This window comes from Acomys minous, assembly GCF_964271855.1.
Source record: "Acomys minous genome assembly, chromosome: 4".
NCBI classification, from domain to species: Eukaryota; Metazoa; Chordata; class Mammalia; order Rodentia; family Muridae; genus Acomys; species Acomys minous.
The window spans coordinates 113,502,545-113,515,029 of record NC_140486.1 but is presented as its reverse complement, the minus strand read 5'-3'; the positions used below and the strand labels follow the sequence as shown (position 1 = coordinate 113,515,029).

Genomic DNA, 12,485 nt, shown 5'->3' with positions numbered 1-12,485 from the left:
TGTGAGTTTTTTTGTAAATTAGGTCCCTGCAGACATGGTTGAGCTGAGAGTGGCTGCATTAGTTGCTTTTCCTTTGCCATGATAAAATACCCTAACAAAAGCAACTTAAGGGAGAAAGAATTCATTTTGGTTTATAATTCTGGGGTCTGAGACTTCCTTTTTTTTTTTTTTTTAACCCTCCCCCACTTCTTTATTTCTTTTGACAGGGCCTTGTGCAGCCCATGCTGACTTCAAACTCATTGAGTGGGATGAACTTGAACTTCAAATCCTCTTGCCACCACCTGGTGAGTTCTTGGATTACAGGTGTGAGCCATTCCTGTTTTGAGCTGTGCTGGGGATCAAAGTCAGAACTTCCCATCTGCTAGGCAAGCACCCTATCAGCTGAACATATCTAGCCCCCCCTTTTTTTTCCTTTTTTTTTTTTTAAGTTACTAACTGGGCAGGGTGAGGACGAATTTGTAACTAGTGGGAAAATGTCCCTTGGTAAGTTTGCAGGAAGTTTGCTTTCTTTAACTGTGTGGATGGTTTTAGCAAATGCCTGTTGCTTTTGTGACTTCAGCACCCAGAGGTCACAGCCTGCGTTTCTTGTTTGTTCACTTGTCTTTTTAAATTCCTCTTTGAATATTCAAAGCCCAGGGCCTGAGCAAGAATTGATTTTTAATCCTATTTATTGACTGAACAAGTAGATGTAAGAATGCAGGCAAACAGGTGAAGAACTGGAATTCAGATCCTCAACTTTTCTAAGACCTCAGAGGCCAGACCTCAACATTCAGATATATTCATATGCACATTTCCCTAGGGCATTGATAAGGAATTCTAGAAGCCCTGGCTTTCTATAGGTAGAAAGAGATAGGCTTTGGACCATGAGGATGCACTCGAGGTAGAGGGGACTCATTTTCCAGCTAGCTTTAATTGCATCTGTTTTAACCTAAGGCGTGAGGAGCATCACTGAGGGCCTTCGAATGTAGAAGAACCCAATTCATTGTGTGCCACTGTGCTTGCTGAGGAGCCATGCCATCCTGCACATGTATGTGCATGTGTGTTGGAGGGGAGTGGGATGTGCGTGTGTGTGTGTGTGTGTGTGTGTGTGTGTGTGTGTGTGTTTGCCTGATGACATGCGAAGGCCAGAGATTTATAATTGTCTTGTTCAATTTCTCCCCACCGTTTTACTTTGAGACAGGGCTTCTCACTGAGTTTAGAGCACATGAATTTGTCTGGACTGGCTGACCAGTGAGCCCCAAGAGTCTGTTCTTCTTTGCCCTCTAGTGCTGACATGACAGATGAGCACAGCTTTTACGTAAGTGTTGGGGATCTGCACACACAGGCCCTTCTGCATATGCAGTGAATACTTCACCTTCACCTGCTGAGTTGTCTCCCCCCCAGCCCTCATGTCACCATGGTCCTTTGAGTTCATACCTTTAAGTCACACCAGAACAAGGCTTCTGGTGTTGGAAACAGTAGCTTTCTCAAGATGCTGTAGTCGCTCATCATTCTCAGTCCCACCCATTCTCATTAAGTAGAATTTTTGGAGGATGCTGTCTGTTGTGGTTTGACTAGGCATGGCCCTATTGACTCATGTGTTTGAAGGCGTGGCCCATAGGGAGTGGCACTATCAGGAGGTGTGGCCCTTTTGGAGTAGGTGTGGTCTTGTTGGAGGAGGTGTATCACTGTGGGGGTGAGCTTTGAGATCTTATATACATGCAAGCTACACCCAGTGTTGGGACACAGTCTCCTCCTGCTGCCTGAAGATCCTGATGTAGAACTCTCAGCTCCTCCAGCGCCATGTCTGCCTGCACGCTGCCATGTTTCCCACCATGATGATAATGGACTAAACCTCTGAGCTGTAAGCCTACCCTAATTAAATGTTTTCCTTTACAAGAGTTGCGGTGGTCATGGTGTCTCTTCACAGCCATAAAACCCAAACTAAGACCCTCTCTTATTACTTTTCTATTGCTGTGAAGGGTGCCATGACCTAGGCAACTTGTACAAGAAAGCATTTAATCTGGGGTTGATGGTTCTAGGGGGTTAGAGCCCATGAACGTCATGGTGGGGAACATGGCAGCAGGCAGGCTGGCATGCAATGGAGAAAGAAGTAGCTGAGAGTTGACATTTAATCCACAAGCATGAGGCAGAGAGAGCTAACTTGGAATGGCATGGGTTTCTGAGGCCTCAAAGCCCACTTCCAGTGACACCCCTCCTCCAGCAAGGCCACGCCTCCGAATCCTTCCTAAACAGTTCCACCAATTGGGAGCCAAGCGTTCAAACGTATGAGCCTAAGGAGGCCATTACTATTCAAACCTTGACATTTGTAAAATTGGAATTCAGGATAAAAGAACCATTTATGTCTACAAATGAAAGGAGACCAAGGCTGCAACCTGCCAATCTAAACTTGGGCGGGTGCAGGGAGCAAGTGCCCTAGAGAAAGGAAGGGTGTTGCTGTCATCTTATTTCTCTGCGCAGGACCTTTGTGTCAGGGCACATGTGTGGAGGTCAGAGGACAACTCTGTGAAATTGTTTGTTTCCTTCCACCTCTATGTGCATCCTCTATCCAGTTTCCTTCTCTGTATTTTACCCTGTAGGATGGTAGTGACATGTAGCCTGTTGGTGCTTGCACTGGGTCACAGGGACGAAACTCACGTCTCCAAGCTTATACGGCAAGTGCTTTGCACACCGACCCATCCACGTTTTGTTAGGCTTGTCCATGAAAGTAACACGCTCTGTTCTAGGAATCTAAAAGCAAATGGCCCCTTCCTCCAAATGCAGTGTTTGTAGGGAGAGTTTCCCTGGGCTAGTGAAGGCTGTGCTGGGAGAGAGCACTCTCCACCAGGAGGCTTCGCTTCCTGTATCTCTTTATTGCTCTGCTTTTCTGAAGCAAGTTCGTATTACATTCGTGATCAGGAAAGGCAATAAAGAGAAATTATTTCCTTAGGGTAAAAATGTTGGAAAGGAAGAAAAGTCCTTTAGAAAACAATTTTTTGGAAAGTCTTATAAAAAACATTTTCAGAGAGGCTTCTGTTGCTAGCTGGTTGCCAGGGAACAGAAGTTTCTAATAGAATGCGCTGAGCAGTGATGGATGGGCGGAAGGCAGCGCCATCCCCCTCAAAGGGCAAGAGAGCATTCTTTCCTTCTGATTGGAAGCCATCCAGGAGGAAGTTCAGGTTTAGTGCATCAGGACCCTGTTTGATTTCCTAGAAATCCTATGAGAGGGGTTGGGCCATGCATGGGTGCAATAGACACAGCACCCTGTGAAGCATGGTGACACGGAGCATGACCCAGGGCATGCACTGACAGATTACATGTCACTACCATCCTACAAGGTAAATACAGCAACAGAGGAATAGAGAAGGAGTAAAGGAAAGACCAAAGGAGTACAGGGAGTGAAAGATGACATATTTCTCCCACTCTTACTACTGGCTGTAGGTCTGGGACCCACATCCATGAGTGACCCCCAGAGATGGTGCGCTGACTAATCTTACATCAACTTGACACAAGCTAGAGTCACTGTGAAGGAGGGAGCCTCAATTGAGAAAATGCCTCTATAAGATTCAGCCATAAGGCATTTTTCTTAATTAGTGATTGATTGGGGGAGACAACTGATTACGGGTAAGACTACCTCTGGCCTGGTGGTCCTGGGATGGATGGATATGTATCAGACTGAAGGAGCCAGAAGGAACAAGGCAGTAAGCAACACTGCCCTGTGGCCTCTGCATCAGCTCCTGCCTCCAGGTTCCTGCCCTGGCTTCCCTGTGATGAGGAAGTGTAAGCCCTTTCCTCCCCAAGTTGCTTTCAATCACGGTGTTTTGTCCCAGCAACAGAAATCCTGGCTAAGACAGATCTTCCCATTGCACTCACCTTGCTCTGAAAAAGAAATTGGTGCGAGGTAGAAAACTTCTGCTAACAGCTGAAAGCATCCAATTACGAAGCTACTCAAATATTCATGGACAGTGCGCTCCGCCCTCTCAGCACACACAGCTTGTCTTCCAGGCTCTGGTGGCCTCCACTCCACTGCTGTTGCCATTGTTTTTTGTTTGTTTGTTTTGTTTTGGTGGTCATCCCACTGTACTGGCATCTCCAAAATGCTGGCATCTTCTGCTGCAGCTGGCCTGCAGTTTCCCCGTAGCCTCTCCTGGGCTTTCTTTGGGAACTCCAGCCCTGCCACACGATCCCAGGCCTTTGGAGGAGCCCAGAAGACTGTGGATTCTGGGGTGAATCTTGGACACTGGAGCCTGAGTTATTCACACAGAGTCTGGTGTTCTAATTAGTTCAGGTTGTGACTGTAATGTGGAAGTGTAAAGCAAGCGTGAGGCAGCTCACAAGGTTGGCTTTTGTCATCAACTGGTTCCTGTGGCACAGAATCAGCTGTCAGCTGAGTTTTTTATATACCCTTCCTGATAGTGGGGGGGGGGGTCACTGAGACATTATTGACATCTTACCCCGGGGCTCCCTGATTTTCCTGAAAATTGTGAGGTTTCCCCAATGTGTAGCTAGTCATAGGAAGATGGTGGAGACGGCTGTCTTCCAGGTGAAGGTGTGGCATAAAGTGATGCTAAGGTCTGGCTCAGGGACTTTGGAGTAAGCCACGCAGCTGAAAACAACTTGCCTCAAAGCCATTTGGGGAAAACAAAGTGGCCAGTGGTACCATCTGGGAAACAACAGATTTGTTCATGGAAGTCCACCACACTACTGAGAAAATTCGTAATTCCCACATATCACAAAGTGGCTCTGAGACAGGGTTTTGGGCAACTATCCTACCCAGTTTCTTTCTTCGTGCCATTTACTTGGGGTCTCTAGTTTGTATCCAGTAGATATTTCTGAGTTCGCTGGAGATGGAGGGAGATGGGGATGCTGAAGCAAAGAGGAGAGAGCGCAGATGCTGGCGTGTGAACCAACACAAGGGGTTGAATGACAGCTCAGTACATGTCAAGGCTGGCTAACAGCAGGCCTGAAGATGGAGTGGACCTGACTGAAGTCCCCTGTGAATGAGAAGCCCTGGCTGGACCACACTGCTTACTGCCCTGTCCCTCCTGCCGCAGAAACACCTGTGCCCCAGCCAACTGCATCTGCAGGACTTTGTCTTGTTTGGATGCCATCACCAGTTATCCCAGGAGATATGTATACGGTATGCCGCCCCGCCCCCCGACATACACACTTTGTGGTCGGTACCGAGTGTAGACCTCTGATTTTTGCTTACTTTGATCTTCTTGGAGGAAAAACTCAAAGGTTAAACACCTCTGGGTTTGTAGCAGAGAAATACCTGCTGGGTGGGGGCAGTGTGAACACAGTGTTTTTGCAGTGATGGATGGAAAGATGCCCCAGTGTCCCAGGGCTAAGGTGACCTAGCACGGGCAAAAGCTACCAATTCTTTGAGAAACTCACATGACAGAGAGAAGGTGTCTGTTATACTCTACAGTGTGTCGTGGTATTATTATTAGCTGTCTCTTTCTGTCCAGAGGCATTAGACATGGTGGCACAGATATAAAGAGTTGTGCTAGTGGGTCTTGTGTTCCGCAGCCATCTCCAGGACTGGGCTGACAGTCTTCCTTTTCTCCCTCTGGGAGGCACATGCCACTGCTGCTACTACCCTGTGCTTCACGCCACTCTTCCTGGTGTGACATTCGCCTGTCTTGTCTCTCAGGAGGTTTCCAACGCATCAGGAGTTAAGTCTGCCACTTCCAAATGGGGCTTTCTTCACAGACTCCCTTCTTGTTACGGAGATACCTGTCCATGGAAACTACCAGGGGAACTTGAGCATCGCGGCCCTCTACTTCACAGAGGCACCTGCTGCAACCAAATGCTGGAACACGATGCTGAAGTCAGCTTTGAAAGATACATACGGAGGGACCCAGCCGGATTTATACACAGGACTGTGGGAAAGCTGCATCTTCGCAGTATCTCATGTGTTTACAGAAAACACACATATGGCTTGGTGCTGTGTTGGATATATATGACACATCCCTATTTCTATTCCGTGTCTACATTTAAAAACCTACATTCAGATTACTGAAGATGAAATAAGAGAGGACTTTTTTTTTTTTAACAAACAGATTTCAGTTCTTCAGCTCATTTTCGAGTGAGAAAAGCAAAAATCTGCAGGAAAGAAATGGAAAGGGAAAACAGCTCATGGAGGTGAAGCTTCTTGGTGTCACAGCTAGGCTAGAAGGTAACAGGGCACTTGACCCTCCCCTCTCCTTCTCTGTCCCCTCTGTCTTCCAAGGCAACTCTAGGAATCTCATCTCTTGGCGTACTCATTGCTTTTATTGTTGCAGTGACCACATGTTTGACAAGAAACAATTTCAGGGAAGAAGGGCTTGACTTACAGCTTGAGGAAAGACAGTCCATCACTGTGGGGAAGATATCTCAGCAGCAGGACGAGGTAGGTGGCTGGTCATGCTAGGGGCACATCAAGACACAGGAAGTGGACAGGAAGTGGAACTGGCCTTTAAAACTTCAAGGCTCTCCCTCCCTGTGACCCACTTCCTGCAGCAAGACTCCACCTCCTAAGGGTTCCACGACTTTCTTGTATTGCTGTGCTGAGAAACCACGACCAAGGCACCTTACAGAAGAAAGAATGTACTGGGGGCTTACATTTCTAGAAGTAATTCCATGACCATAATGGCAGGGAACATGGCGGCTGAAGCTGAGAGCTTATATTGTGATCCACAAGCAGGAGGGATAGAGAGAGGGAGGGAGAGAGGAAGGAGGGGGAGAAAGGGAGGGAGGGAGGGAGGGAGGGAGGGAGGGACGGAGGGAGAGAGAGAGAAGGAGGGAGGGAGGGAGGGAGGGAGGGAGAGAGCGGGAACGCTATTTGGAAATGGTAGGCTTTTGACTGTGGGAAAGACTGTAAGCTTTGTCACAGGTGAAAGCAATCTTGGCGGGCTTTACCCTTGGACACACCATGGATACTCCCTTACATTAACCTTGAGATAGACTGGGTGGAGCCATCCTGGGCCTGGAATTCAGGAAGCTGACCTGGGACTCCACCTGGACTATTGTTTTTCTAATCAACCCTCAATGGGAGAAGGAGACCGCCCTTGGCACTTGAGACAGACAGGCAGAGAGGAGAGAGCAGCAGCAGATTCAGACCAGGCTGAAGTGCACATGGATCAGAAGGAGGATCAGCGAACAGGCTGGACCAGCACATAGGCCTGAAACAGCTAGGGACCCATCCCGTGGAATGGATACCCGAAGGTTCACTCTTTTTTCCCTCTTGTGTAAGCTAGTTGGGTTGTATAATAACGTTTAATTGTTAAGAAACAGAGCCTAAACTCAACCCCAGTGACACACCTCCCCAAGGTCACTCCTCCTAATCCTTCCTAGACAGTTCCACCAACTGGTGACCAAGTATTCAAACATATGATCCTGCAGGGGCCGTTCTTTTCCACACCACCACATTTCCCCCAACATCTCCATCATCTGCAGACCAAGTACTCAAACACATGTGGCTGTGAGGGACACTTCACGTTCAAACCACAATGCTTGGGCCCCATTTTCAGTTGGCTTCAGAGTGGGTTTGGCAGAAGCCCAGAGGACAGGTAGGAGAAGGGCTGGGGTATCTGTGACCCCCGCAGTTGCCCTGAGCCGTAGCGACAACACTCCCTGCAGCTGGACTTAGCATTCATTGTTTTGGTCTGTGGCTCCTCAGCGTTTTTCGGCCGGTACCTGATACCTGCTCTATTTGAACCCCATAGCTGACATCATCCTTACTCAGGCTTTGTTTGGTAGACAGGACATTACCTCTGCCCCAGTCTACTGTCTGCTATTATAATAAATAGCATCACCCAGACGAAGGTCTGGAGCAAATACAAGGTTATATAGTCTTTAGAACTTAGTTCTGGCTTCTAGCAAGCATGATTGTGCTGTGCCATCGCATGGTGGATGGTGGATAGGTGAGAGAGGATGCCCAAGAGAGAGGAGCCAGAGTCACCCAGAAGTCTACTCTTGCCATAACTACCCGACTCCCTCGATAACTATATAAATTTCTCCCTAATCACTTAATCACCACTTAAAAGCCCAGCTTCTTAACACTGTTGCATGGGGGATTTGCTCCAACAGGTGGATGCTGGGAGACACACTCAAGCCCTAGCAGCTCCTGGTCATTTGCCTCCTTGGTGTAGAGTGTGGCCAAAATCCCAACTGGGGAGGGGGCGGGAAGTGGAGGTGTCACAGCTCTGCTTCCCAGCAGAGGAAGAGACAGAGCCGTGCTTTGGACCCACTGCAGGCAAGACTATGTCATCGTGTCCTGAAGTGACAGCCACTGTGGGTGTCAGTACAGCTTCCAGGAGCCTCTCTGTCCCCAGCAGACACCCTGTCACAAGGCAGTTTGCACGCTGGGGCTGAGGGGGCTCTAAGGGAGGGTATGTAAATCAGGGCTTTTCATTCTGGGTGGCTCACATCATGGTGGGAGAAAGGTCATCGAGTGGCCACGCAGCCGGGGGAACCATTCAGAAGGCTGTGCGGGAACTCTACAGAGAGGAAGTGAAATGTCCTGGCTCAGAGCTACCAGGCCAGATGACATGCCCCAACACAGTCACGACTTTATCTTTGAGGCCCCGGAGCCATACAATGCATGTCCTGGGGCTGAAGCCCCATCGCCCAGGGAGACAGAGGCCTTTTCTCTCTCAGGCTGGTGACTTCATTATGCATTCCCGGGCTGTGGGCAGCGCTGGGGAGAAACCTCTTCCGCCAGTTCCTGACAATTCTGGGAAAGTAGACGACGGAGAGGGTGCTGGACCAGACCTGGCAAGAAATGGGTGGGAGAGTATTTGGTAATACTGGTCATGTGGAGCTTGGGCCCGCCACAGAACACCCTCTGTGTTGTGCTGTGTGTGGGGCAGGCTCTGGGTTCCTGTCACAGCTCTCGGTGGGAGGGAATCTAGATGGAACACAGCAATAAAGCAAAGCCAGGTAGGGAGAGGGTAAATAAACACTGGCCAAGCCCAGGTGTGGTGGCGCACGCCTTTAATCCCAGCACTTGGGAGGCAGAGGCAGGCGGATCACTGTGAGTTCAAGGCCAGCCTGGTCTACAAAGCAAGTCCAGGCTAGCCAAGATAACATAGAGAAACCCTGTCTTGGGGAAAGAAGAAGAAGAAGAAGAAGAAGAAGAGGAAGAAGAAGAAGAAGAAGAAGAAGAAGAAGAAGAAGAAGAAGAAGAAGAAGAAGAAGAAGAAGAAGAAGAAGAAGAAACCACACATACACACAACAAAAGCAAAAACAAATACCCAAACCAAAACAACAACAGCAGCAACAACAAGAAAACCACTGACCAAGCATCCATAAGATGCCTGATTACAAAGGACAGCTATAAGTTTTGGAAGCTCTCTGAGACTGTCCTCCTGTCTGAAAAAAAAAAATGTCATATGGCCCACCTCGCCTGATGGCCACAAGATCAAGCTTCATAAAGTATATAGAGGCCATGGCTGAAATAAAAGTTAGGAGTCTGCCATGATTTAATTTGAGATATGCCCCATAAGCTAGTGTGTTTGGACACCTGGTCCCTAGTTTGTGGTACTCTATTAGGAAGCTTCAGGAGGGCTGGTGGGTAGAGGTGGGTCAATGGGTCTGCCTTTGAAGATGATAGCCTGCCCCTGGCACAGGTCCTCAATTGAGAAATAGCCCCCATCAGATTGGGGGCGGCGCTGTAAGCAAGCTGGTGGGGGCATTTTCTTGATTAATTATTGATGTGAAAGTGGCCCGGGCACACTGGACCTGATGATTACAAAAAAGCAGCTGAGCAAACTATGGGGATCAAGCCAGTAAGCAGTGCTCCTCCGTGGTCTCTGTTTCAGTTACTGCCTCCAGATCCCTTCCCTGACGTCTCTCAATGATGGTGTGGGGCCTGGGAGTTGTAAGCTGAAATAAACCCTTTGCTCCCCAAGTTGCATTTGATTACTGTTTGATCTTGACCATAGGAAACCAAGGGCAGGCAGCTTTAAAGAACAGTTCTGATGTTTCCCACCTGATGGTCATTACGTTTTACTTCTCAGCATATGGCAGGGGCCAGGGTCTCAGTTCCCCCTCCCCACCCCAAGCCCAGCCAGCCTTTACTGTTGTCTTTCAGGGAACCATGTTGCAGAAACCCTAGGCTCTTCATTACCAAGGCTACCGGCCTTTTCTTTTCTGGCTAAATCACATAAGGCCATTGGACAGAGAATTGTCAGTGCCACAGGCATGGCTCACAGAAAAGGATTTAGGACAGTTGTCTATGTAAAGCAGAGTGTAAGCCACCATGTGCCTTTCTAGGAGCGCAGAACTACACAGACAGGCCAACCAGGTAGCTGACTTCACCCACATGGAGTAAGAGCCCTTCTAGGCATGGCGACTGTAGGCGCCTGAGCCCATCAGTGCAAGGGTGTACGTATGTGTCAGTTACTCTTCCTGCTGCTGTGACAAGATACCTGACAAAAGGCGACTTAAGAAATGGAAGCTGTGGGGCTGGAGAGATGGCTCAGAGGTTAAGAGCACTGTCTGTTCTTCCACAGGTCCTGAGTTCAGTTCCCAGCAACCACATGGTGGTTCACAACCATCTATAATGAGATCTGTTATCCTCTTCTGGCATACAGGCACACAAGCAGGCAGAATATTATATAAATAATAAATAAATAAATCCTTTTTTTAAAAAAAAAGGAAGCTTTGTTTTATTTATATAAAGAAGAGACACAGTCCATACTGGCTGGAATGCGAGGCAGCAGGTCACATTGCCTCCAGTCAGGAAGCAGAGAGAGGTGAAAGCTGGCACTCAGCTAAGCTTTTCCCTTTTATCCCATCCAGGGCCCAAGCCTAAAGGATGGTGCTGCTCACAACGAGGGTGGGTCTTTTACCTCAGTGAATACAGTCTAGAAACGTCCTCCCGAACAGGCATAGTGGTGCTTAGGTGCTTGTGTTGGTTAAATATTAATTGTCAACCTGACAAACTCTAGAATCATCTAGGAGATTGGTCTTTGGGCATGCCTGTGGGAGACTATTTGGTTATGTTGATTGACTTGCAAAGGCACGCCCCCTGAGCTGCCACCATTCCCTGCTAGGACCTATCTTGGACTGTATGCATGGAGAAAGGGAGCTGAGCACTGATGTGTATGCATTCACCACCCTGTTCTTTTGACCACAGATGTGATGGGACCAGATGCTCCAAGCTCCTGCTGCCTTGACTTTGCTGCCCTGGTAGACTGTGCCTTGAGCTGTGAGCTAAAATAAATCCATTTTTCCTTATGTCTCTTTTGTCAGGATAATTTTGTCACAGTGACAGTAAAAGAATCTGAAATAGTGTTTCTGGATCCTGTTAGGATGATGGGATTGACAACTGCTGAAGAAAATCTATCTATCTATCTATCAATCTATCTATCTATCTATCTATGAGGAATATGTATCTTTATTTTTGATCTAATGGAAGTGAAATTCCTACTCTGCATCACAATAGCCTAATAACCATCCTTACCTAGAAACTATAGGATTACGGAGAACTAGAGTTAAGGTTTTACTTAAATGTTCTGAGCTCTACTGGATTGTTAAAGCCCCTCCTTCCTCTCTCAGAAAAGGAAATGCTTGCAAGAATCTACCTTAGAAATGATTACCACAGCTATCTGGTCAACCACAAAGCCTGTGCTAAGGAAGGGATGTTTGAATTGTTTCCTGCAATGTTTGTTCCCACAATCATGTCTAACTGGGAAGGAAAGTTTGGTTGGTGGGCATGGAACCCAAAGGCCACCCTAAAATGGTCACATAGACTGAGATTTCCACATTGTCAACCAACCTGTAAAAGCTATAAAGAAACTGCATTGCTTCTGGGCTTAGCTATTGAGAATAAAGTTTTGTTTTCTTACTCTTCAAGTACCTGTTAATTTTTCACTGGTCAGTATTTCCATAGCATTAGAAGGTGAATTTGGGGAGTCTGTGTTCTCTCAATTGGTTTATTATCTTTGATGGATCATGGCCAACAATTATCTTACCTTGATCATTGGCAGGACACACAGGAACAAGCACCCAGGTGGGGTCCATTCTCTGCTGGAGGGAGTCTTGTCTGGACTGCTAGTCCCAGTCCAAGCTATTTAAAGATGGTCAAGTTCCTCCCTTCTTGGCACATGTCTTTCTTCTGTAAAGTGTGCATGATCATTTCCTTTGGCTGCTACTTTCAACAAGGTTGTTCAGAGAAACAGGAGGTACCCACGTCTGTGTCCATCAAATCCCTGTGCATCCTTAGGACACTGGTTCTGGGTGGACACCCAGATCCACATGCTCAACTTCACTAGACAGTATGTGCATGTTACTGTGCACAGCCTCCTGTGAGTTTCATGTCATCTCTGCAGATCGTGTGCTGTGGCTAGGAGGCCATGTAAGCAGATGCTGGAGGAGGGAGGCATACCCATGTTCAGGCCAGTGATAGTCTCTTTTTTCCTCAATGTTTTTGATCTATAGTTGGATGGATTTGTGAATATGGAACCTAAGAATGCAGATGGCTGGTTGTACATATGCATACAAGTTTTGTTCCTATT

General features: G+C 47.6%; 1 long non-coding RNA gene across 1 annotated transcript; it reads left to right on the top strand.

The window, feature by feature from the left end:
• Nucleotides 1–204: 204 nt before the first annotated feature.
• LOC311596240 lies at nt 205–11,134 on the top strand. The gene is made up of 4 exons (XR_014778788.1): nt 205–284; nt 1,181–1,297; nt 6,267–6,373; nt 11,105–11,134. It is a non-coding gene; the product is annotated as an uncharacterized lncRNA (long non-coding RNA).
• The last annotated feature ends 1,351 nt before the right edge of the window (nt 11,135–12,485 follow it).